Source organism: Calliphora vicina, chromosome 1, assembly GCF_958450345.1.
Source record: "Calliphora vicina chromosome 1, idCalVici1.1, whole genome shotgun sequence".
In the NCBI taxonomy this organism is placed as follows: domain Eukaryota; kingdom Metazoa; phylum Arthropoda; class Insecta; order Diptera; family Calliphoridae; genus Calliphora; species Calliphora vicina.
Window position 1 is genome coordinate 37,147,708 of NC_088780.1, and position 23,175 is coordinate 37,170,882.

The 23,175-nt window shown below is 31.4% G+C and overlaps 1 long non-coding RNA gene across 1 annotated transcript in view; it reads right to left on the reverse strand.

Annotated features, from left to right (window-relative positions):
• The window catches only part of LOC135957915 (uncharacterized), a 101,105-nt gene extending 79,053 nt beyond the window's left edge, over positions 1 to 22,052 (reverse strand). Inside the window, exons 1-2 of the long non-coding RNA XR_010576435.1 lie at positions 21,674 to 22,052; positions 20,338 to 20,575 (exon numbers count right to left, since the gene is read on the reverse strand). This is a non-coding gene — a long non-coding RNA (uncharacterized LOC135957915). The remainder of the gene's footprint in view (positions 1 to 20,337; positions 20,576 to 21,673) is intronic.
• Between the last annotated feature and the right edge of the window lie 1,123 nt (positions 22,053 to 23,175).

Sequence of the window (23,175 nt, forward strand, 5' to 3'; positions counted from 1 at the left end):
CTGTAAAATATAAACCTTGACTTACGATAAAATCTTACCCCCCCTATATTTTTGATGTTATTAACAATTTTGATATTCTGAGAACGCTAAAACATCAGTCGGTCCATAAAATTTCAATTTCTGCAATAAAACAAAAATTTTAAAAATGTCGCTTACGATAATTTGGCGCTAAGGGCTCGATATATTAGGATTTTTTTTTTGAATTGAACACACTTTTTGCAAATATTTGCAATGTTAACATTGAGACAATTCCAGTTAATCAGTTTCTTAAATTCTGTTACATTTTTTTTTGGAAAGAAAATGGTTTGGAAATTTAGAACACAGGCATAATCAAAGCAACATGATCGTAATGTAATATCCTCTCGCATAGATCTTGCGATCTAAATAAAAGTTATACCATTATGCACAAAAAATGATTTCGCGTCGCTTCAGAATTCTTTGGAATAACTAAATCTAGCTATAATAGATAACTTGGTATTAGATGAGTTAGATTTTTGGTCTTCTGATATAATAAACCTCGAAGTTATTTCATCTAAAGCTTCACTCAATAAAAAATATATTGGATTGCCGGCCTTTCGGCGAGTTCATAGATTTTCTCCTATCGGATGTATGTATACATATATTTTAGCATTGCCGAGCAAAAAGTTTTTGTGAAGTATTTCGAAATTTTGTAGACTTGTGATTTATAGTTGAATTCAATGACAGCTGATTTTAGTTTATAGATCGAAAATGAACTAGTTCACTCGATCTTTTTTGATTTGGAACGACCTACCACTTCATGCAAATGATGTTTGGTCTGAGAGAATAAAATAAATTATTAGGTTTCAAATTTGCAATGTACGCTGCTAATTGAATAAATGACTCGCACTTAATGGTTTACAAATTAAAGAAAAATAACTCATTTTAAAATATGAAATAACTCGAATTATATATTCCTAGTTGCTTTTGTTAATTCTTACTTTTTTAATTTGAAAAAAAGTGCCACTGAATTACACCGATTGCTCACCAAAGCTTATGATGAATGTGTTTCATCTATTTCAACGTGCGAGAGATGGTTTGTTCGGTTTAGAAGTGGTGATTTTGAAGCGGGAGACAAAGATCGGCTAGTCAAGTCAAAAATGTTTTAAGACCAAGATTTGGAGGCATTACTCCATAAAGATTGTTTTCAAACTCAACAAGAGCTTGCAAAATCATTGGGAGCTACTCAAGCAGCTATTTAAAAGCGTTTGCAAGCAGCAGATTCATCCAAAAGCAGAGAAATGGGGTATCATACGAATTGAAGCCGAATTGAAGAAGGGACCTGTTATGAAAGAACATTTTTTTTGCACCGAATCTTTACTTGCGACGAACAATTTACGATAACCCGAAGCTTAAGAGATCGTATGTGAAGCCCGGCCAACCAGCCGAATCTATCGCCAAAACTTCCGGCGATAGGTCCTCACATTCTTGACGGATATTGTCTTTAAGAGCTGCAAGAGTCTGAGGCTTGTTGAGATAAACCCGCGACTTCAAAAAGCCCCACAAAAAGAAGTCTGGAGCGGTCAAATCAGGCGATCTTGCTGGCCAGTGCAAATCGCCAAAACGGGAGATTAGGCGTCCGGGAAATGCATCCTTCAGCATATCGGTTGTAGCACGTGCAGTGTATGCCGTTGCACCGTCTGTTGGAACCACATGTTTTTCAATCCCAATTCATTAAGTTGCGGCAAAAAGAACTCGTTGATCATTGCTCTGTAGCGCTCACCATTCACAGTAACCGTTTGGCCCGCGACGTCTTCGAAGAAAAAAGGTCCGATGACTCCTCCAGCGAAACAGCACACCATACAGTGGCTTTGAGCGGGTGTAATGGCTCTTCGTGGGTTACACGCGGATTTTCAGTGCCCCAGAAGCGTAAATTTTGCTTATTTACGTATCCGCTAAGATGGAAATGGGCCTCATCACTCATGATTATTTTTGATGAAAAATCATCTTCCTCTTGGTGGTGATTAAGGATGGCTTGAGCGTATGTCAGACGAGATTGGCGGTCAGCAGCTAACAGCTGATGCATCGTCTGGACTTTGTACGGAAACATCATCAAATCTTGTACCAAAATTCGCTGTAAAGACCGTCGACTGATACCTATTTGCGTGGGACGTCGTCTGGTTGATGTCGACGGCGCTTCCATGACATCCTCGGCTACAGCAGCAATATTCTCTGCAGAACGGCTACTCCGGGGTCTGCTACGCCTGGCGAGCGGCTAAACGTTGCAGTGTTTCACCAGTAGGCGTTGGACAGCCAGGAAATCTGTGCCAAAGTCACCGACCGATTATTGGTCCAATAAATAGTCAGCAATATTCCGCGTTCTGGAGCAGTGTAGCGTAACATTGTTTATTAACATGTATTTCGCATGTGTTTACTACACAAATGTCAAAACAGAACTGACATTAGGGGCAAATCGCAAAATTTATAGCATTTTCTGATAGGAGGATTACTTTTGCGCCACCTTGTACTATAATACTGCCAATTATTCGGAGTAATTTAATTTAACCCTTTTGGAATTATTTCAGTTTTTAAGGTTTGAAATCAATTAATTTTTGGGAGTTATTTCACGGTACCGTTCATAAGGAACCACCCACTTCTACTTGCCATATTTCTAACTTAGTATGCTTAACCAATTCCAAGTAGTGTAACCAAATTTATTTTAACAAAATTCTTTCGGATTGTTAAACACAGTAGTTCGAGTAGCAAAGTAGTAAACTAGATGTTTTTATTTCTCGTATTTATGTTTGTTCAAATAACTCGTGTATTGGGGATGATGGGGGTCTGGGGTTTCTGGGGTATGAGTAACTCTTATGTTTATTTTTATGCAACAACACTAACAAATTAATAAAATAAATACTTTTTTTCTATAAATGTTGTTGCTGAGGCGATGTTGTTGTTATTGCTGTATGAGAAATACTCATTGAGAATTAAAGTTAAAAAACAAAATGTTGTTGCCAATGTTGATTTTTCTACTTTGTTATCTCTAGTCTTCTTCTATTGGTCTTCTTCTATATTTTTTTGTTTTCAATATTTAAATAAGAAATTGTTTATCTTTATGTTTGATCTAAGTTTTTATGATATACACGTTTTGTTGTTTTTCTCTCTCATGCTCTTTTTTTTGGTTTTGGTATTTACGAGGCAGACAAACAGACAGACGGCGCTCATTATAACCAACAACAACAAAATAAAAACAAAAGATGGAAAAAAAACTCAGACTTTTAGAATAAGTTTCTGCCGGAATATATGATACCAGTTCCAAATCACACATGTGTGGGAAATGTGTAACAAATTAATTCTTGTTTTTTTTTTTTGTATTATTTATTTATATTTTTTTATGGGAATTTAGTTGTTTTTTTGTTTAATTAATTTTAACAACCCACAGTTAAACATATTTAACGTCAAGAAACAAGAAGACAACACTGAGTAGCTGCAGTTAATGGGATAATTGTGAGAAGTTACGAATGAAATGGATTAATCCCTGTTCGTTTTAAGCAAACTGAGTTTATGCTTAACAAATTTCAACCAATTTTCTAAAAAATTTTATTAACTTAATCATAAACTTGCTGAATTTATGTGCAATTTATGTCTTTTACCAACAATTTAACCATTGCAAAATCACAATTTATGTCTTTAGTACTTTCGGCTTTTAGTCTCTAAAGGTTTTAATATTTCTATAGTATGTATATACTAGCTACATCCCCATACAATTTATAAGCTCCCACACCATGTTGTACTAAAATATTATCAATATTTTATCGCATTATTTTTTTTTTATCATTTACGGCAAATGGTGTATGAAACCCAATACTTGTACGTACAAGCAACAACGTCAAAGACACTGAAACACCAAACAACGACAAAAGCAATTGAATTGATAACAAGTGTTTAATTATAAAATGTTTCGATAAAAAAAAGACAAATATGAAACAAAAATTTTACAAGGCTGTATTGTTTATGGCAGATCAAAGTCAAAGATTAGACAAACATTTTTCGATTAAAAATCAATATTTGAATATTGCAAAGGCTTTGTTTAATAGTTCACACATAGATTCCTTAGAAAATCCTTAATAGATATAAAAGATCTGTTTTCATTGTGGAAATAGAACATTCTAGTATTTCCGTTAGATTATTCATGAGACTTCTAGAAGATGGCGCTGTGTATAGAAATAGTAACAGCGTGTTGTGAGTAGAGATGCCAAACGGGGAATCCCGTTCCCGAAAATCCCGGGGTTTTCGGGATTTCTTAAACCCCGAAGCCCGGGATTTTTTAATTTTAAATCCGGGGATTTTCCAAATCCCGTTTTTATACCCTTCAGCTTCGTGAGAAGGGTATATATAAGTTTGTCATTCCGTTTGTAATTTCTACATTTTTCATTTCCGACCCTATAAAGTATATATATTCTGGATCCTTATAGATAGCGGAGTCGATTAAGCCATGTCCGTCTGTCTGTCTGTCTGTCCGTCTGTCTGTCTGTCTGTCTGTTGAAATCAGTTTTCTGAAGACCCCAGATATCTTCGGGATCCAAATCTTCAATAATTCTGTCAGACATGCTTTCGAGAATTTTGCTATTTAAAATCAGCAAAATCGGTCCACAAATGGCTGAGATATGAGGAAAAAACCAAGCCAACCTCGATTTTTGACCTATTTTTTTACCTATATCTGGATTACTAAGACATTAATATAGACAATATGGATATCTAATGATAGATATTTCAAAGACATTTGCAACGATGTATATAAGACCATAGTAAGTTGGACCTACAATGGGTCAAAATCGGGAAAAAAATTTTGAACCCGAATTTTTTTAAAAAAAAAAAAAAATTGAAAAAACAAAAAAAAATTTTTTAAAATTTAAAAAAAAATTTTTTTAAAATTTAAAAAAAAAAATTTTTTAAAATTTAAAAAAAAAAAAAAATTTAAAATTTAAAAAAAATAAAATTTTAAATAACAATCGAAAAAATTTTTTTTCCAAAAAATTCAAAAAACAACTGGAAAAAAAATTAAATTGTGTTTTCCTAAAAATATTTAAAATTTTGAAGTATAATCTGGTGAAGGGTATATAAGATTCGGCACAGCCGAATATAGCACTCTTACTTGTTCATAAATAAATAGGGGAAATTGTCATTTTTGTGTGCCTTTTTTATGCATTTCGACATTCTACATGCCCGAATATCGCAAAGTGATGTTCAGCAAAGTTGTTAAGATCAACTCCTGTTCCAACATAGTTAATAAAGAAAAGCGGTATTTTTGGTTTTCCTAGAGTGGGGCTCTGGAAAATCAATTCTTCACATTTTTTTTGTAGGTTATCTAACAAAACTCAATTTAAATCCTCTTCAAACGAAATTGATTTTATCTCAGATGAGGAGCTCGAACAAAATGAAAATATTTCGATTGCTCAAAGGCTAAAAGATATTATTAATAAATGTAAAAGCCCCCAAATAGCAATAAGGAAACCAAATTATAATATAGATTTGCAACTTGAAATAGAAATATATCATTTTATTTCTGAAGGAACAAGAGGAAAATACTTGCAGATTTGTTATAAGTATTTGCAAACGGTTTTGCCAATATGAAAGATGTTTTTCGGCAGCAGCATATGTCGGAAACAAAATTCGTTCCAGAATGGCAGACGAAACCATAGATGCAATAGTATGATTTTTAGTGTCTAATAAAAAGTAATTGCAAAATAAAAAATTTACTTTCAATTGTAAAGACATAATTATGTACGTTTCTTTCTTATAATTTTCGGTATTTTAGATTTCCCGAAAATCCCGAAACCCCGGTTCGGGATTTCGGAATTCTTTACCAAATCCCGATCCCCGGGATTTTAAAAAATCAGTCCCGATTAGCATCTCTAGTTGTGAGACACTGTTGGTATTACCAGTGTATTCTTGTAAATTTCCCGACCCTATAAAGTATACATATTCTGGATACTTATAGATAGCGGAGTCGATTAAGCCATGTCCGTCTGTCCGTCCGTCTGTTTGTTGAAATCAATTTTCTAAAGACCCCAGACATCTTCGGGATCCAAATCTTCAATAATTCTGTTAGACATGCTTTCGAGAAGTTTGCTATTTAAAATCAGCAAAATCGGTCCACAAATGGCTGAGATATGAGAAAAAAACCATGACAACCTCGATTTTTTACCTATTTTTGACCTATATCTGGATTACTAAGTCATTAATATAGACAATATGGATATCTAATGATAGATATTTCAAAGTCCATTACTACATTGTATATAAGACTATAGTAAATTGGACCTACAATGAGTAAAAATCGGAAAAAATATTTTTTAACCCGAATTTTTTTTCACCAAAAAATTTTTTTCGTTAAATATTAAATAAAATTTAAAAAATAAAAAACAATTCGCAAATTTGCGAATTACGTAAGGACCAATTATATAAAAACCCAAACAAAAAACTTACTCAAAATATGCAATTTTGTTTACTAATGCATTTTTCACCAGGTAGGTAATTGAGTTAGGTCTTTGACAGCAGAGTTTTCGATCGATGTGTGTAACTCCTGCGGTTCCCGTTAGAACTTACCCATACTTCTGACAAGTTTGATCTCTGAGACAGTCCAGCTCATAAAGGAAACCAGTAGTATGATATCTAAGCCTACTCTCCTGTAGATTGAGGCAGTCGCATAAAAGATGTTGTGTCGATTTCTCCTCTTCATCATCTAAACAACTATCTACTACAATGGATGGTTGTAACGTGGGTACCACATAATCGAATTCCTACCAAGAGAGTCTCAGTCCTTTTACCTTTTGCCAGAGCATTCTGGAATTTAGTCTCCTACAACGTCCATTCGTCTAACCAAGAGCTGGATTATATCTATCTACATGGCATCATCGATTATTATACACAGAATACAATGTTATTGGCCCTTTCATTTATACAAATTTTTGGGTAAAGATGACAGCAAAACCACAGTAGGATATGAAAACGGTAAAAATATGTTAATTTTAAGTTCAAGTCTGCGCTTATCACACTTTTCATCAAGATAGATGTTTCCCTAGGCTAGGCACGGATCCAGGTCAACCATTTGGGCGGGGCAAATAAATTGAAATTTATTTTACATTTTTCTCATTTTTTAAATTAAAACTTTTCGGTTTTGGGGTTGCTTTTTTCACCCCCTGGATCCGCGCCTGCTAAGATGATATCATTCATGCAAATCTCCTCAGCCATCTGTCAGCTAGTAATTTCCATCAAATGTTCCATCAGATGGTCAGTATACAAAGAAGTTTACACTCCAAAAGAAGGGAAATCTCTAAGACTATGGACTTCAGACCAATCAGCCTTTCTTCCTTTATGTTGAAGACTTTGAAAGAAATCATTGATATCTACATATTTCTGTAGGCAATAAAACGATTTCATCCATACAAATCTCCTTATCCAGATGACATTATTCCAGCAAATATAATGGATCCTTTAAATTTTCACAGGATATCTGTGTCTATCGCTTGTCCCATCAATCATAAATAATAAAATATGTGAAAGAGAGCTTACAATCAAGATAAGTCTAACTGCCTATAAGAATGCGCAAATATCGCGATTTGCGGTCAATCTATCTAGACTCCATTTACGGAATTTAATAGAGGTGATAACCGATCATAAAGTACAGCTCATCTTTTGATACCAAGAACGAATCAAGCCAATATCGGTTACTATGTACCAAAGTGAAGCGTATTCCAAAGAGAGCGTTCTGCATCGATCGAAACAAACAGTATTCGGACGGGTTAAGGTCTGGACTATAATGCGGGTGAGGCTAAACTTCCCAACCACTTAATTTTTAATAGTTTTCATGACAACGCTCGGCCGCATTATGCAATACCTGTATTGCATAATGCGGCCGAGCGTTGTCATGATGGAATATTACGGTTTCATGTGTGGCAGCATATTCGAATCAGATGGTCTGGTCAGATTTCAGGATCCATTTTTCATCGCAAGTAATGATTCGATCCAAAATCGTCTTTCAAGGTCTCTCGGCTTCAATTCGTATGGTTGCCAATTTCCCTGCTTTTGAATGAATCCAGCTGCTTGCAAACGTTTTTAAAATGGCTGTTTTGTTTTACAAAAATCTTCATGGAGTAATGCCTCCAATTCTTGTCTTCAAAAACATTTTTGGCTGGCCTGGGCGATCTTTGTTCTCCGTGGCAAAGTCACCACTTCTGAACGGAACAAACCATCTCTCGCACGTTGAAACCGATGGAACACATTCAACATAAGCTTTGGTGAGCAATCGGTGTGCTACAGCGGCACTTTTTTTCAAATTTAAGAAGTAAAGCAAAACTTCGTGTACATGACGCTTTGTTGGCACAAAATTCGACATTTTCAAAGCAAAAACACTTTGTTGTTTACACTATAATGTTCAATAACTAAGCGAGAATAAATGACAGATATGTAACGCGTTCAAAAGATATGCCATATATTCTAAATTCCGCATTTTTAATTCATACACCCAATACTGGCTTAAAAATTTCAATGATAGATTTTTAATTTTCCAATGCAATCCCATTAATGTTTGCATATCTCGACATGTTATGAAGCTAGTGGAGTACTAGAGCCAGATTACGATTAATCCTGAAGATTCATGAAACTTCTCATAGAAAAAATTTAGATTGAAGCATAACTGCTGATGGATTGAAATCAGTTAGATCCGTATTCCACGTTTCATAGACCTATAAACTTTGAAGATTCACAGAATTTTCCTTAGACATGTGTTGTCGCATTCATAGAGTTGAGCATAAATTTGATAAATGATTTAAATAGTAAATTCCACAAAAACCATAATTAAGCAAATGATTATCTGACTTTTATTCAACATTTCGATCTTTAGTTGCTGATAGGATACTAAGTGCTGGTTCACACACGTTAAGTTTACTTGAGCAAGTCTTAAGTTTATAGAAGAGAGAGGAAGAAAAAGAGGAAAATCTATCCAATCTCCTCTCCTCTCTCATCTACAAACTCAAGACTTGCTCAAGTAATCTTGACGTATGTGAACCAGCACTTAGTATCCTATCAGCAACTGATTAACGAAACTGACACAAGGCAATAATAACAATCGATTGAATCCCTATGGCAACATCATACATGTATCCGAAGACCCGCTATAGCAGACCAATCATCTACTTAGCCGGAACAATATCCGTTTAAACTGATACAAACAATCACCCTTATCGTGGTTGGCGTTAACGTCATACGCCTACGACAGTTTCGTACTAGATTAAAGAAACAGTTTGCATTTTATCTTTAATCTAGTACGAAACAGTCGTAGGCGTAAGACGTTTACGCCAACCACGATAAGGGTGAATAACAATCGATTTAATGGCAACACCGTACAAAAAGACGCACGATACTCCAATAATTAGGAAGGACAGTGCAATCTACATGGGGAAATACGCGAACAAAAAACAACTACTTCAACAATTCGTATAAGATGGAGATGCTTTGTGGAAGCCAAATGCCCCCAAGTGGGGTAATGGAAAAAAAATGTGAACCAGCAATAACTAGTTAAAAATACTGTGGTAGATCGTTTCTGCGGCTTTGATCGTATTTAGCTTGTTCGAGTTCAGATGACTTTATAGCTTCGGAATGTATTTAGCACGGACTTTCGTGATATCGTCATCCTGGCAGTTCCCCATAAATAAGTTCTATATGATGGCATCATGTTGTTATCTAATTAACAAAAAATTATTTGTTTTAATAGTAAATTCCTTTCAAACTCTGACATTTACTGTCACACTTTAGAAAGTGCAGCAAAAGTTCGATTAAGCTACAAAATACAAAAAGAGTACATACTTTCAAGAAGAATAAAACAAAAACAAAGAAAAGAAAATCACAAAACAAACAAAAAATGTGCAATGAATCGGTTGGTGTTGCTGTTGTCCACCATATGAGTACTTATTTGTCGTACGTACGTTCATGAACGAACACTCAATGACTCGTTAAAAGTCCCTCAAGATCAATTTTTCATATTTTACTATATACAAGTACTTAGTACGTATTGTACAATAATAATAATAAAAACACTTAAGTTTTATTACAATGAAATTGTATGTATAAGTATTACAACAATAAATATAGCTTAAATTGTGAAATAAACTGTGTAATATTAAAAAACTAACAAAATGTAAGCTAATAATACAACATAAAATAACTAAAAGAGCAGCATTTTAGAAAAAAAAAATAAAATAGAAAATATGGTCCATTGTGTAATTTGTATACATATATGCTACATACGAGCGAGTATAGTATTTTATATAGCCTGTTTGGATTTAAAAGTTCAAAAGGTTAAAAACCGCATTTGTTGGTTTTTTACACCAGAAATTAAGTCAATACTTGGCAACAGTTTTGTTATTGAAACAAAAATTCGACTATAGTTTTTTTTTATAGAGAAGAGCAAAAAAAATCAAGTAAGAGAGCTATATTCGGCTGTGACGAATCTTATATACCCTTCACCTAATTATACTTCAAAATACAAATTTTAAATATTTTTAGGTAAACAAAATTTTTTTATTTCCAAAGTAGTTTTTTTAATTTTTTGAAAAAAAAATTTTGAATTATTTTAATTTTTTTTTTAAATTTAAAATTTTTTTTTTTAAATTTGAAAAAAATTTTTTGTTTTTTAATTTTTTTTTTTTTTGGAGAAAAAAAATTCGAGTTAAAAAATATTTTTTCCGATTTTGACCCATTGTAGGTCCATCTTACTATGGTCTTATATACCTACGTTGTTGCAAAGGTCTATCATTAGATATCCATATTGTCATATTAATGCCTTAATAATCCAGATATAGGTAAAAAATAGGTAAAAAAAATCGAGGTTGTACTGGATTTTTTCTTATATGTATCTCAGCCATTTGTGGACCGATTTTGCTGATTTTAAATAGCAAACTTCTCGAAAGCATGTCTGAAAGCATGTATTGAAAATTTGGATCCCGATGATATCTGGGGTCTTCAGAAAATTTATTTCAACAAACAGACGGACAGACAGACAGACACAGCTTAATCGACTCCGCTATCTATAAGGATCCAGAATATATATACTTTATAGGGTCGGAAAATTATATTGTGGATATTACAAACGGAATGACAAACTTATATATACCCTTCTCACGTTGGTGAAGGGTATAAAAAGATATTGTATATGGAAATAATTTGATTTATAAAGCACCGCCTTTTGAGGCTCGAACTTTTATTGTTTAGCAAACTCTTTAGTAATACATAATTGCTCACACTTTTTATACCCTACACCACCATAGTGGGGAGGGTATTATGCGTTTGTGCAGATGTTTGTAACGTCCAAAAATATTAGTCTAACACCCACCTTAAAGTATACCGATCGACTTAGAATCACTTTCTGAGTCGATTAAACGATGTCCGTCAGTCCGTCCGTCTGGTCGGCTGGCTGTCCATGTAAACCTTGTGCGCAGAGTATAGGTCGCAATTTTGAAGATATATCGATCAAATTTGGTACATATTATTTGTTCGGCCCAAGGACCAAGCCTATTGAAACTGGCTGAAATCGGTCCATTATTTCTCCTAGCCCCCATACAAATGTCCTTCCGAAATTGGACTTTATCGGTCATAAATGTTTAATTTAGAAATGTATCTCCACAAATTGCGCTCCAAATAAGTTTTATATATACAAAATTCATGTCACCAAATTTTGTTACGATCAGTCCATAATTAGTCATGGCTCCCATATAGACCCGCTTCCGAAAATCACTTTAACGTGCATAAATCGCTTAAAAATGTTGGTATACTCACAAAATTCAACATAGTAAACTTTCATATAGACACAAATCATACGACCTAATTTCATGGTGATCGGTCCATAATTGGTCATAGCCCCCATATAAGGCCCACTTCCGAAAATCACTCAAAAATATAAATTATTGAAATTTTAAAAAAAAATGTTTTTGCTCTTTTACTTAGTGTAGAAATTTCTAATTATATTTCAGAAAATTCCAATTCAATTTCAGAAATTTCCAATTATATTTCAGAAATTTCTAATTATATTTCAGAATTTTCTAATTATATTTCAGAATTTTCCATTTATATTTCAGAAAGTTCTAATTGTATTTCAGAAATTTCCAATTGTATTTCAGAAATTTCCATTTGTATTTCAGAATTTTTATTTTATACTTAAAAAGTTTCCAATTGTATTTCAGAATTTTCCAATTGTATTTCAGAAATATCCATTTGTATTTCAGAAAATTCTAATAGCAATACCAATGGATATTTCTGAAATACAAATAGAAAATTCTGAAATACAATTGGAAAATTCTGAAATACAATTAGAAATTTCTGAAATATAAATGGAAAATTCTGAAATACAAATGGAAATTTCTGAAATACAATTAGAAAGTTCTGAAATATAATTGGAAATTTCTGAAATATAAATGGAAATTTCTGAAATATAATTAGAAATTTCTACACTAAGTAAAAGAGCAAAAACATTTTTTTTTTAAAATTTCAATAATTTATTATTTCTGAAATTGAATTGGAATTTTCTGAAATATAATTAGAAATTTCTGAAATTCAATTGGAAATTTCTGAAATACAATTGGAAATGGTGTAGTTGAAGAACGGGAATCGCAATTTGTGTAATTGTGAAATGATAAAATGAAAAGTTCTAATGAAAACGAAAATGAAAAGTTTTTTTTTCATTTCACAGTTTCACAGAACCAGAATCGACCCCCTGAAGTCTTGTTATTTTATTGGGAACATTATAATGTAAATCACAAAGTTTTTTTTTTTTTGGTTCGAAAGGTTTGAACTTTTGAAAAAATTGCCGCTGAAGCACACCTAAGCTTATGGTGAATGTGTTTCATCGGTTTCAATGTGCGAGAAATGGTTTGTGCGGTTCAGAAGCAGTGATTTTAACTAGAAACACAAATATCGCCCAGGCCAGCCAAAAAAGTTTGAAGACCAAGAATTGGAGGCATTACTCCATGAAGATTGTTGTGTTAAACTCAACAAGAGCTTGCAAAATCATTGACAGCTACTCAAGCAGCAATTTCAAAATGTTTGAGAGCAGCAGGATTCATCCAAAAGCAGGGAAATTTAGTACCAAACGATTATACCTTGAACAACGATTTTGCATGTCCGAAATGATGAAAGAAAATCATTTTTTATATGCGGCCAGAGATGAAACCGTAATATTCCTTATTGACAACGCTCGATCACATAATGCAATACCTGTTAAAAACTATTTAGAATAAAGTGGTTGGGCAGTTTTGCCTCAACGTCCTTATAGTCCAAACCTTGCCCCATCCGAATACTATATGTTTTGATCGAAAAAACCGGTACAACCTAGATGTTTGCCCTATTTTTTATCTACATATATCTGGATTATTAAGTCATTAATATAGACTTAGTAATCAAAGTCCATTGCAAGGACTATAGTAAGTTGGTCCTTGCAATGGGTCAAAATCGGGAAAAATATTTTTTAACCCGAATTTTTTTTTCATCAAAAAATTTTCTTTTGTCATAAATTATTTTTCCAAAAATTTTTTTTTTAAAAAATTAAAAAAAAAATTTAAAAACAAAATTTTTAAAAAAAATTAAAAACAATTTGGGAAAAAAAATTTTAATTTTGTTTAATTAAAAATATTTAAAAAAAATATATTTTTATGAATAATTTGGTGAAGGGTATACATTCAGAGAGCTATATCGGCCGAATATAGCTCTCTTACTTGTTGATTGTTAACCTGGTTCTTTTTAAGAAAATTATTGAGTGCTTTTTATTTAACATTCCAGCTACTAAGTGTCTTTAATATTTAGGTCTCATAGATAAAAGTCTAGCAGCTTCAGAGAACTTCAGTGATTCTGTTTTAAACTGTATTTACAATTCGTTTTTTGGCACCAAATTCCACTGACTTTACAATTCCATTTTCTTATAAATAATTCATTATTTTAACAACATTAAAATTAAAATTAAATAACTCATTGATAGTTGGGTGTGACAGAAGCCGTTATCAGTAAAAACTGAATATGCTTATGCAAATGACAATAAAGTAAACAGTTTATAACATATAATAAAAAAGTCATTACACGACTACTTCCATGTAATGCAAACGGTATATAGTAGTCATTGAAAAATAAGTAATTGCAAGAAATTACCAATTTCTTGCTGGGATATTATTAAAAGGCACTGTTTTTAAAAAAATTAGATCTCAGAACCAGATATAAAAAAAATAAAACATGTTTTTGATCACCTTTTGTATGACAATTGTAGTATTTTTTGACACCAAAAAATACTTTTTTTTAATTTCCTTTTTTTAGATAAAGAATCCTTTAAGATTTCGTATTTCTTTTCATACTTTTTGGTTAAAAGCTATAAAAAAGTTTCTTTTTATCTATTTTTGTTGTGTATCTATGCGTAAATTGTAAAAGGACCAAAACTACAAAAGTATTGAGTTAAATATTCTTTATAGAAATTTGGGTTAAAATAAACACGGAAATAAATACATATTACAACACATAAGAAGTACTTTTAAAAAAAACTCATAAGCTAGATTTCAAAAAACTGTTTTAAAAGCAAAAAAAAAAGAAGAAACTTTCATTTTGAAACAGAAAAATAAATAAAAGAGGTGGGGAACCATTAGCAGAAATGGTACATGAAACATTTCGTAACGAAAAAGACATCCACCAACAACAACAAAAGCAACAATGGAAGGGAATCATTATTTAACATACATTGTACTCTCGTATACATAATTCAATGACCTGAATTTTGAAATCGTATTTCTGTTCTGTATGGTTTTTGTTGTTATTTTATATTTTATGTGCATAGAATTGTAAAAATGAAATAGAATAAAATAAAACTAGTGATAAGACAACAAATACATAGTCGTATAAAGTATAAATGGAATAGTGGAAAATAAGTACAAAAACTAAAGTGTAATAGAAAAAATTAAAAGAATTTTTTTTTTTACAAATTTTTTTTAAACGATTTTGGGGAAAGGCAAAAAAATTAGATGTGTTTTCAGTTGACTGGTTTTGGTTAGTGTCCTATATTTTTTACATTAAATTTTGGCAAAGTGTGACATTAATACAAATACAAAATGTTATTAAATTAAAGTTAAAATATAGAATTGTTCTACATTTCAGAGTAAAGCCAGAATTATTTTTTTGAAATATAGAAAAATTCAGTATACACAGAATAGATTCCAATCCCGGTTGGATTTTCCTATTAATTAACATATACAGCCCAATTATGAATAAAAAATTCCCCGGGAGTTTTTTCGCATTGAATTTGAATAGGAACAAGTGAGAGAGCTATATTCGGCTGTGCCGAATCTTTATACCCTTCACCAAATTATACTTCAAAATAAAAAATTTAAATATTTTTGGTGAACAAAATTTTTTTTTTCATTTTTTGGAAAATACAAATTTTCGAATTGTTTTTTTTAAATATTTTTTTTTTAAAGTTAAAATTTTTTTTTTTAAATTTTTTTTTGTTTTTTAATTTTTTTTTTTGGTGAAAAAAAATTCGGGTTAAAAAATATTTTTTCCGATTTTGACCCATTGTAGGTCCAACTTACTATGGTCTTATATACGTCGTTGCAAAGGTCTTTAAAATATCTATCATTAGATATCCATATTGTCTATATTAATGACTTAGTAATCCAGATATAGGTCAAAAATCGAGGTTGTCCTGATTTTTTCCTCATATCTCAGCCATTTGTGAACCGATTTTGCTGATTTTAAATAGCAAACTTCTCGAAAGCATGTCTGACAGAATTATTGATGATTTGGATCCCGAAGATATCAGGGGTCTTCAGAAAATTGATTTCAACAGACAGACAGACGGACATGGCTTAATCGACTCCGCTATCTATAAGGATCCAGAATATATATACTTTATAGGGTCGGAAAAGAAAAATGTAGAAATTACAAACGGAATGACAAACTTATATATACCCTTCTCACGAAGGTGAAGGGTATAAAAATGGTAAAAAGGGAAAAACTCCCGGAGAATTTTTATTCATAATTGGGCTGATATTTTTAAAATTTCCAATTAAAGTTTGTAACTCTTTTCTTACTCTGTGGAAGCTTCTCCTATGGAACATTTTTAAATGATTCTTCAATTGTTCCTTCCGTTAAAAACAAAGTTGTCTACAGTTACCCCTAAAATACCTTTTCAGCTCAACTACCGTTGCCGCTAAATACCGAAACAGTTTCCTAATATTCTATAAATAATTTAAATTATAAAAATTAAATTTTTTAATCTTAATAATGGATTAAATACAACTGTCCAATTCACAATCGTTGTCGTAACGTTGTATCGTTGTATGTCATAAATATATTTCGAAACAAAAACAAAACATTAATAACAATATTACGATATACAACGATACAACTCTACGACACCGATTGCGAATTGGACAAATATAATAAAATACAACATTTGGCAACTTCTTAGTTTTATTAATAATTTGATTCAGGATGAAATTAAAATATCGTTACCGAAATAACTGCAAATACCGTTACCGATATAATCCACATTAGCGTTACCGTTTTTATTTAACCTTTTCTAATTGATAGCCAAACTTGGTTAAAGAGAAAATGTATAGTTCCAGTTACAGTTTATAGCATTTTTGTTGTTAGTCACTGATGTTTTCTAAAGACCTCTTTAAATACACAGTGATAACAACTACGTGATAAAAGACCCAAAGATTTGGGGTATCGGTGTAATTTTTGCAAAAAAGTCATATCTTGCAAACAGGTCGGAATTTTGATTTACTCTCTGAGGGAAAGTTGTAGTTCTTGTCATAAAGAACAAAAATTGTAAACATATAAAATCAAAAAGAATTTCATGTTCAAGATCAAAATCAAAATCGCTCGATTTTTTACCTTTTTTCCCCTGTTCAGGTCCATAGGTAGCAAACCGTTCAAAATTCAAGGAAACAATCAACTACAAAAATGTAACTAAGATCTCAATTTTGATCTTGAATATGAAGTTTTTTATCACAATTATTATTCTTTATGACAAGGGCTACAACTTTGCCTTAGAGAGTAAATCAAAATTCCGAACTGTTGGCAAGTTATGAGTCTTAGAAAATGATTACTTCCCAGCAAAAATTTTGTAAATTTTTGTAATGACAACTAGTTATTTCATGCATTCTTTTGTAAGGAGTGGTGGATACCCAGCACATTATTTTATTTACTAGAATAAGTACTTATTTTTATACAGGCTGGTAATGAACTTTTGCATTTAGCACAGCTATCTAGTGTGTTTGACTGGAAAACGGGAGGTTAGTGGTTCGCCACTTGTCAAAGCCATTAATTTTTTTGTTCATATCATATTCATTTATACATATGTTGATGTTAAAACTATTGTTAACTTCCAATAAAATAACTCGTACATGGAGCAGTGAGTTAGCAGCTTGACTATCAAACACAAGCAAACCCAGTAAGCACCAAAGTCACAAAAATTCAAGCACTTGAACATTTTGTTATAATTTGACTTGAATGCAAATGTAATTATGTTTTAAACTTGAAAAATATTTGAAAAATTAAATATTTTTCAAACAAAAAACATATGGCTTAAATTGATGTTTCCTTTTTACTGGATAATGATATTGAGATAAAGTGTAATACAACTGTAATTCAATTACTTGACTATAATTAAAGGCTTGAATTACACTTGCATTCAACTTGAATTCCAGTAAAAATGCTTATTGGGAATAATGTGACTGTTCGATTCCCACACAAGGCAATATTATTTTGGGGCCCATAAAAAAAGTGCATGACTTTGGGCAAACCGGGTCTTTTTTTTGTCTTTTATCACGTAGTGGTGTCCGTATATGGTTATATTTCCATGACTCAAAAGATTACACACAGTGTTATCTATGCTAATAAATCTCACTCTATATTTAAACTTTTCCCAAACTAGAAATAAAAACACTTAAATTCAAGCAGATAGGAATGAAATGGAAAAAGGGAACATATTTTATGTGAAATATTGATTGAATATAAAAAAAGGAAAAAAGAAAAATGTAAAATAAATTTTACTTTATTTTCCATCCCAAATGGTTGACCTGTATCCGTGCCTGTCAGAACCGGACCATATAACTGAAGAATTGCATTACTATTTATTTTCTTCATAGAATCGTTGTCATCTAGTTATTAATCTCGTTGGAAACATAGGGAAGCTTTTGGTAAATTTTGATCTCAAATGTGATGAAATGTGCGACAAGCATTTTTATTATTGAACAAATCACAAATCCACCACAATACAATAGAGATCAAGGAAAAGCCGTTTAAATGTTCGAACTAGTGTTTGTCATTATGCAATCGGAATTAGGGCAAGTTTTGTCACCGTTTTATAAGATCAGTAAAGTGTTGTAGCAAACGCTATAATGGGCTAGATGGGAGTAGAAAGAATGTCGGCCAACAATGTGATCTATGCATCATATTTATCATTGAGCCAGCACAAGACATTGTAGATCAATGAACAGCCGTTCAAGTGTTACTCTTCAAACGAATGTCTGTCAGTATTCGGAATTCAGCGAAGTTTTGTCGCCGTTTTGTATTATTGCGAAAGAGTTGTAGCAAAGGCTGGGGATAAGGGTCGAATATGACTAAAGTAAGAATTTCGGCCAGCAAGGGTTCAAATCATGGATTCATAACAATACTATAGTTACTAGGATATAGCTGTACTTCGTGGATATACTTTCTCAGTAAAGATCTTCGAAGAATTTAGCATTATTCAATCAGAATATTCGGCATGTTTTTACATTATTTTGTAGTCTACAAATTACGGATACATTACAATACAGAAAAGATCAGGAAACAGTGTCTTTTTTGGTCGGATCGGCATAGAAAAAGTTTAACGTGAGTATGTCGGCCAATACATAACATAATGGAGATTAAGCTACAGCCATACAAATGTCTATATTCCAAAGAAAATTCCGGAATTTCTAGCAATACAAAACATGAATTCATTGCATTACTAAATATATCAGGGAACCGTTATAAGTCATGCATCATAGATCATTTATTGCTTTGGGATGAACAAAAAAAAAACAATTAGTATTAAAATATCTCATCCTACAACAAATTATGCTTTAGTTCAGGTTGTGAACAACGTTCATAAAGAAACAGTCTTTATTCGTACCATCGTCCATAATCTTCTTCAGATGTAGACTCTCTGAGACTATTTTGTGATTTGCAAACAATTAGGTTAAAAATAATTTTGAAGTCATTGCGAATGATCCATCATGATATGGGGCTGTTTCTCCTCTTCTGGTGTCGGTCCAGTATATTGGATAAAGAACGAAATATGCATCCAGGACTACGTAAATATATTGCAAAGCTTAATGCTTCCATTTTCTGAGGAAGGGATGCCCTTCAGATGGGAGTTTCAGCAGGACAATAGTCAGAAGCACTCCTCAAAATTGGCAAAATACTGGTTTGCTGTCAACAAAGTACCTCTTATGGAATGGCCTCCGCAGTCACCGGACCTTAACCCAATGAAACACCTTTGGGGAGTGCTCATAAGGAAGCTAGAGGGTTTCAGTCCGAAAAATAAGCACGAATTATGGGAACAAATCCAGGAAGAGTGATTTGACATTGACAAGGACGTTTGCATAGAAATTTGTTGATTCCATGAGCCGCAGATGCAATAAAGTTGTGAAAAACAAAGGTAGAGCAACTAAATATTTAGATAAGATAGTTTTTTAACAAAAAATATAAAGATGTGCCTCGAAAAGTTGAATCCTTTTACGCGTTTCTATTATTTTTTCCAGTAAAAATATTGACACAATACATTGTTAGTCATATAATGTATTAAAATATAAATGAAAATAGGAATTATTATGTTTTTTCTTATGCTGTATGTCTGATAAACAAAACTGCATATCAATTTTTTTAAACAAAACTAAATTTGACTAACATACTTAAAAAGTTTGAAAAAAAGCATTCGTTCCTATTATTTTTTCCAACACTGTATTTCAAAGAAGACGACTGATTCTTTAATAGGTTCAATTCATCATCGCTGTGAAGCAGTAATAAAAAACAATACTGATTCACTAAAAGGGCCAGAAAATTTTTGTAAAAATGAAACCTATTTTCAAAATTTAATTATGTTCTTATTTTAATTTAAGTTTCCATTGTAGTATTGTATTTTTTGGCAGTTTTCCATAAATATTTGTTTCGCTTTGCAAAATGCGCTGTTAATTTAAATAATTTCTAATCTAATTGAACTACAATTAATGAATTTTGCATTTTTTCCCCAACAAAAGGATTAAATCACTTAAATTTTAAGTCTTAAAATATTAATAAAACTTTATTTCAACTCACCATTTGATAACAGCAAATATGTACTCGTCCAATGGAAATACACCTGATGATGATGACAATTGAAGACAAATTTCTTATTAAAAATTACTCTCTTATTTTCGCAACTAAAACACTGCACAGCAAAATACGAACAAAAAATTAAGAGTAAATGTACGAAAGAATGGGGGGGTGTTTAAATTGAAACAGTTGTTGTTCTTGTTTTTGGCGTAGTATTTTGTTGTACTATTTTGATTATTTTCTAAAACAAATTTTAACATGAATGAAATATGTAGATACAATTTAAAGCATATGTGTGTAGGTATGTGTTTATTTGTTATTGTAATTTTTTTTTTATTAATTGTTTTTGTATTTATTATTGTTATTATTACACGTTGGTTCTAGCGTTATGCGTTGTTTAATGTTGTGTATCCCGTCTAAAACTAAAATGTCCTTGTATGACTGACACAATAAGAAAAAAAGAAAATAACAAAACATAACAAACGAAAACCAAAAACAGCAACAACAAAAATGCACGAACGTAATAAACGAATTTACGCACTCACATACATACAAACACACTCATACACAATTTGTTAAAAAGAAAAATATAAAAAAAAACAAACAATACATTTGACGTAGAGAACTTGACCAGAGTAACAAAATTTCAGAGAGGGGGTGTAAAAGAAAAGGAACAAAAATTATCAATGTAAGGAAGCAGCAGAAAACAAAACACAATTTTAGGGTTGAAATTTTTACACTGTTTTCTTTTGACATTAATTTCGTTTATTTTTCCTATTTCCTTTTACACTATCAAAAAAAACACTTGTTTCTTAATAAAGGAATTTTGCCAATGTCCTTTGTTTTCTTTAGCTTAGTCAAAGTAAAGGAATTTGTAATAAATTAACAACAAACAATATATAAATAAACACTTGTTAATGACAGATGCATAAATAAATAATTAATTATATATAAAACACCCTGTTGTACTAGTTTTACATTAAAATATTTAATTAAGTTCTGGTTTTAAACTTTAGTATATAAGTTAAACTTTAAACAAATATGTTATAGTTTTTTTATTATTTTATTTTACGAAATAGTTTTATTTTAATTTTTGTATGTAATTAGTTTTTATTTTATTTTTTTGTTTTTCATTTGACACACTTGACTTTCTTGTTGTTAAAGTAGTACTTTAATGTAGCTGTTGTTGCTGCTGCTCATTTGTTTTTTTATTAATCAAGGGTGTTGTAAAGAAATTTTTCACGTATACACAGCAGCGGGTCTTCTTTAGCACAAAAACGCTCCCGCACACATACACACACATATATATTTAGAATACAATTTTTTCTCATTTTTTTACATTTATTCTACCAATTCTTATTTTTTCTTATTTGATTTTTGCACAGTAAAAATTAAGCCAACACAATTTATGTTTTCTCAATTTAAACCTATAAATTAATAAAATTTCTTTAAAAAAATCACTTCACTTCAAACAAAACTTATTAAATTTTAATAATTTACCCCAAATTATTCAATTTATTACATATTTTATGTAGAATTTTTGCACTAATTTTATAATATTTCTTCTCTTTCTTGAGGTGTTGTTTTTTTTCTTGTTTTTTATCTACTATTAGTTTTACGCAGCGTTTAGTTTATTGTTAAACACACCCGTTCGCGACACTACTACAAAATGACTACTCACTAAAAGTAAAATTTACTTGAAAGTAAAGATATTTTAGCTGTTGTGTGCAATATTTAGCTGTCAAGTGAAGGGTTAAGGCAGAGTTGATGGGCAATTGGTGAAATGCAACACTACAACAGATGTTGTGGAAAATAGTCATAATTAGCGTAATATTAATGTTATGAAATATTTATAACTGTGAAAAATATTACAATTAATAAATAAAATGTTATTTTAATAAAGGCTGTCGATTTAATGTCATTGTTTGTAATAATTTAGTTAAATTATTTATTTACTTAGTTTTTGACACATAGATGGCGCTATGTTAGAAACAGTGTTGTATTTAGTGATGACTTTAGTAGCTAAACTGTTATATATTTTGGAATAGTGTGTGTTTGACACCAAGTGTTATACAATTTTGTGATACCATATCATTTGGACAATCACCCGCAAAAATAAAGTATTTTAAATGAAAATGTTGACATGTAATTTATAACAAACAAATGAAACAATTTTTAAAGTCTTCCAGAAAATGCCAATGACAAATAAATTTGATGACTGTTTGTTTTGTTTGTCCAATATTTTTTTTATTTTTTATTCTTTTAAATTAATATGTATATTCTGGATCTTTGTATTGCGAAGCCGATTTAGCGATGCCCATCTGTATGAGCGTTGGTTGAAATTGAATTTCTGAAGCGTCTTGATACCATATGGGCAATTCCACGAGAATCGCTACCACGACTGAAAACACAAAAACCGTTGAAACTTGTATTCAAGATGATTTGAATGGAAGAAAATAATAAAATGTTACTATGTGAAAGTATTTAGATCATATTACAATATTTTAAAGACAAAAATAATAGGTTAAACTGATGTTTTAGGCTAAAATTGCGGCGAAAACTAGGCTCCCAATTAGCATGTAGTATGAAATGAATTTGACTCTGATTGTTTATTTGCTATTATAAAATTGTTTATTGAAACCGAATGTTTATTTTCCAATAATTTGTTTAGTTTTTGTATACATATATTTACAGAATTACAGTAGTGATCCAGGATGGGAGGGCAATATCGTGAGGGTTTAGACCATCTTACTCTTCTCCAGCTATGTTCTCTGATTTAAAATTGAGAGAAGTTAAAGTTTTTTTTTGTTTGTTTTGGAAATTTAGATTACAGCAAACGGA